At 33.5% G+C, this 5,000-nt stretch overlaps 1 protein-coding gene across 6 annotated transcripts in view; it reads left to right on the top strand.

Annotated features, from left to right (window-relative positions):
• LOC135211951 (single-minded homolog 1-like) overlaps positions 1-5,000 on the top strand; it is a 144,493-nt gene that overhangs the window by 113,432 nt on the left and 26,061 nt on the right. The gene's annotated exons all lie outside the window — the stretch shown is intronic.

A 5,000-nucleotide genomic window follows, 5' to 3' on the forward strand; every position in this document is an offset into this window, starting at 1 on the left:
GGAAGCAAAGTTTAGAATTGGGTGTCCGTACGTCTGGGTCTTTCTCAGGTGAGTCAAGTTTTGCAAATGCTCCTTTATAGTAGCAAAGTTATGTCTGTGTCTTTCTCAGGTGAATCAACTTTTGCAAATGCTCCTTTATAAAAGCAAAGTTTGGAATTAGGTATCATTATGTCTGGGTCTTTCTCAGGTAAGTAGTGTTACAAATGTTCATTAATAGACACAAAGTTTGGAATTAGGTATCATTATGTCTGAGTCTTTCTCAGGTAAGTAGTGTTACAAATGTTGATTAATAGACACAAAGTTTGGAATTAGGTATAGCGTTGTCAAATGGAAGGTCTGTATGTTCTGTGATCTGTATCCAGTAGACATGAAGTGACTGGAAAGAAAGTGTCCAGGATTAAATTCTCTCTGCAGACGATTCACAAAGTCCTGTGGTGTTGGTATTAATGCTGGATGGAGTCTCACTATAGTAGATTCACAGCACCCGTGCATCTAATGTCTAGGCCAGTCCCTTACGACGCTCCTGATTGGCTGTTGATAAGGGTTGGAGACTCTCAGTTTCTCTCGAGAGTTCACATAGGAAAGATGTATGTTCCACCTCTCCTGAGGGATGCTTTTGAAAGACGTATCCATCAGGAGAGGTGGAAGATACATCATGCCTATGTGAACTCTCGAGAGAGACTGAGAGTTTCCATCCGTGTGATGGCTTATCAACAGGCAATCAGAAGCGTCGTAAGGGACTGGCCTAGACATCAGATGCATGGGTGATGTGAATCTATTATAGTAGTAGTATTTGGAGTAATACTGCTCATCCTTGCATTTTAATACATTTTTATCTAATCATTCTGTTATTTATTTTGGATTTTTGATAACTGGGATCTCCTCTTTATGTATTTCCCTTTACCTCCTCTTACTTCTTCTTAATGAGCACCATATTCCTTGGAAGCTTGAGTTTCTAGTCAACGGCCCCTTTGGTGGGCTTGTTCCGTATGAATAGGGTTCATCTTCTGAATAATAATAATAATGATAATAATAATAGCAGCAGTGGTGAATAATAATCTCTGCATGAAACTCAAAGGACACTAAAAGCAGTTATGATGAAGCGAAGAAAGTTCACATCCAAAAAGAAGGCATTGAATTAACTGTATGACTGCTCTGCCTCCATAAACTGGTGTCACAGGTCCTATGGTCATCGAGGCTGGGAATGCATGATCACTTCTCGTCGAAAAGGTGCTTCATGGAACTGAGAAAACTTTCACGCAATCAAGACTCATGAAAAAATACTTACGTACCTTACTTTTGCAAAATGATGTATTATTATGTAAAAACGCGCTATAAAATCATATCACTTTTGATAATCATATTTTGCATCGAAAGCTTTCTATTCAGAATGAACATCCTTTCGAGGAATTCTGGATAGTGGGTAATTACCCTCCTCATCCCGGCACTTTTCAAGAGATATGAATAAAGGCCTCAATGTCAAAGGGAGTAAGGGCTCATTATATTTGATAATTGAGCAGTTTATAACTAATTCATCAATTGCATATTTGCACAGCTATTGTACACAAAGCGAAATGTGATTATGAGAATATAGCAAGAAGGTATCTTTGCTGATGACTTACTTTTTTTTTAAAGTAGATTACTATTCGAAGTTAATTCAAAAATGGTACTTCAAATGAAAGAGTAATAGGCTATACTTCAGTAGCTATGGATAAGCCAAAATTTGAAAAACATTAAAATTCAGCTTGGCTCCTGAGATGACCACAGAGAGAGAGAGAGAGAGAGAGAGAGAAGAGAGAGAGAGAGAGAGAGAGAGAGAAACTGGAAATATCCAAAGTCACGAAAATGCCCATAGAGCAATAGACCGTTTTGAAATCCAGCACCGAAGCTTCCATAAGTGGCGAAAGACGAAACGATTTTTCGCTTCGCAAAAAGCCAACGAGAAACATTTACCGAATTCACTAACAAACTTAATAAACAAACGAATCAGTAAATAAGTGTAAAACGATAAACAGGAGTTCCTAGAAACGGGCAGACCGATCCATACCAACTCTACCCGCTGAGGGCAGAGTCCCAGCGTGTCCCAGCAGGGATCAGTTGCACGGGAACGTGTCTCAGCTGCTCTTTCCCGCGCAAACTGTTTCCCGCGGAAAGGATCTTGGGGTGAGCATTTTTGTCGAACGGAGACAGATTTATTTGTTACTGTAATAAGGCACTCGCTTCTCGTTTGTCTTTTATTTGTTTTCTGTCTTAAGTATAGATTTACTATTTTACATTTTTCCGTTTTTTTTCTTTTCTTTATTACCCCCACTGCTCTTAGCGTTTCTAATTCACACGTTCACAGCGCAAATGTATGAAAATAAATTCAAGCGATTTTATGATGTATGAACAAACACCGTCAAAAATTAAAACGATATTAAGAGGCAATGAAGTAAATTAATATATATATATATATATATATATATATATATATATATATATATATATATATATATATATATATATATATATATATATATATATTATATATCATATCATATATGTATATATGCGCATATATATACAGTTTATATATGTATATGTATATATAGCGATGTATAATATATATATTATATATATATATATATATATATATATATATATATATATATATATATATATATATGTGTGTGTGTGTGTGTGTGTGTGTGTGTACAATATATACACACATATATGTATGTGCGTGTGCGCTCGCTCGCTTACTGGAAATTATTTCGCATGACCACGTCCGCAGCTGTTTATTAATTTCAAGTTTAAATGCAAATGAATATCACGTAATATTCAACAAATTCATATCGTGACCAATGCGTAATCAAACAAGAAAAATCTTTTGACCCCATTCCAACCTTTTTCGGTCTCGTAAATAAAAAAATTAAAAACTCCCAAAAAACCTGACTTCGCAGAAGTCTTCTTTCACTCTAATTCGTAACAGAAATTGCGAATGAAGTTTCATCGTTAAACTATGAAATTTCATAGTTTGTCTACTAGAGGTTTGGTCGCTTTTTTGTTGCTTCTGTCGTTTAGAACAGGTTCCATCTACTGAAGTAATATAATAAATAATAATAATAATAATAATAATAATAATAATAATAATAATAATAATATGTCTTCATGAAGGATGTAGTGTTGTCTTCTCTCGTCGCAGAGAGAAGGCAATAATAATAATAATAATAATAATAATAATAATAATAATAATAATAATAATAATAATAATAATAATAATAATTATCTGGTTGCATGGTTTCCAGGGAAGTTAAATGTTATGTGTTAATCCCGTAGATTTACACAGCAGGCTGATGATTTCATTTAACCACATTATTATTATTATTTATTATATTATTATTAGTATTATTATTATTATCTTATTATTATGTATTACTTCTACTACAATACTACTACTACTACTACTACTAATCAATGTAGAAAGTCAACACTAACAAGGAAGAAGAAACACAGGAAGAGATCTTGTTGGCAACAAGGAGCAACTATTAGGCTTCCAGCAACATGAAAATGTCAGAGGCTACAGAATTAGACAATTAAAGTAAGAGGAAATTAAATATTTCTTAATTACTGATTTAGCCTATTAAGTCATCATATATATATATTATATATATATATATATATATATATATATATATATATATATATATATATATATATATATATATATATATATATATATATATATATATATATATATATCATTCATAGCAGATTAAAGATATAATACCATTTAGTTTATATATACGTATATACTATGCATATATATATATATATATATATATATATATATATATTATATATATCTATATATATATATATATATATATATATATATACAGAAATTAGGATTTTGTCTTTAATTTAATATGAATTGAATAATTCAATTTGTTTCCAGGTACAGGTAGAATAAATTCTGAAGACGGAAATTATGAACTATTGATCAGGCATTACGGAACAATTCCATTAAATTCACCAAAAGGATTTTTGAGAGAGAGAGGAGAGAGAGAGAGAGAGAGAGAGAGAGAGAGAGAGAGAGAGAGAGAGAGAGAGAAACTAAGGGAATCGCTTACTTTAGCTGGCACTTTCAGCTGGAATAATGCTTACATGAAAGCCAGTATTGGACGTTTTAGAATAATAATAATAATAATAATAATAATAATAATAATAATAATAATAATAATAATAATAATAATAGGGTCTGGTTAGTGCTCAGAATGCTGGCCTCTGATTGGCTGAGTTCGTAAGCGAATAAAAAGGAAAAATAATAATAATAATAATAATAATAATAATAATAATAATAATAATAATAATAATAATAATAATAATAATAATAATATCTTATTCTGGTTGTTGTTATTCCCGTGATTTGTTCTGGCTAATGAAGAAATAAAGAGAAAAATTAAATAGATACCGCATCTATTGCTACCTCCTTCAATAATAATATTCATGATAATAGAAAAAAAATATATTGAAGTTCACTGTTCTCCGTAATTGAAAACGCCATTTTAAAAAATACGACCTTATTCCAAGCCAGAAAACAAAAAAGCCAGGCAATCCCCCAAAATAAAACTGTCCCCTTAACCTTTGGACACGAGGGCGGGCGGGACTGAAGACTTTCGGGAGCCGAAGGAACCACCCTAGGGAGAGGGAGGGAGGGAGGGAGAAGGAGGGATGGAGGAGGAGGGAGGGAGGGGATAAAAGGTTTAAGGAAGGACTTTTAAAAATTCCTCCTGCGGTCGGGAGGATGTTTGGAGACGCCCGAAGGTTAGACTCACACGGGTACATAACCTCGCGCATCTGGTAGGCATAAATTCCGGGGCCCTCGGGAAGGGAAGAAACCGCCTCGCCCTTTAGTGATTTTTAAACGGAAGTGCCCCACGAATGACTTTCCAGAGAATGAGGCCTCCTCTTTATTCTAAACCGCTAATGACTTTCCCACTCGGTTCTCTCTGCAAGAA

Source organism: Macrobrachium nipponense, chromosome 40 (genome assembly GCF_015104395.2).
Source record: "Macrobrachium nipponense isolate FS-2020 chromosome 40, ASM1510439v2, whole genome shotgun sequence".
Classification (NCBI taxonomy): domain Eukaryota; kingdom Metazoa; phylum Arthropoda; class Malacostraca; order Decapoda; family Palaemonidae; genus Macrobrachium; species Macrobrachium nipponense.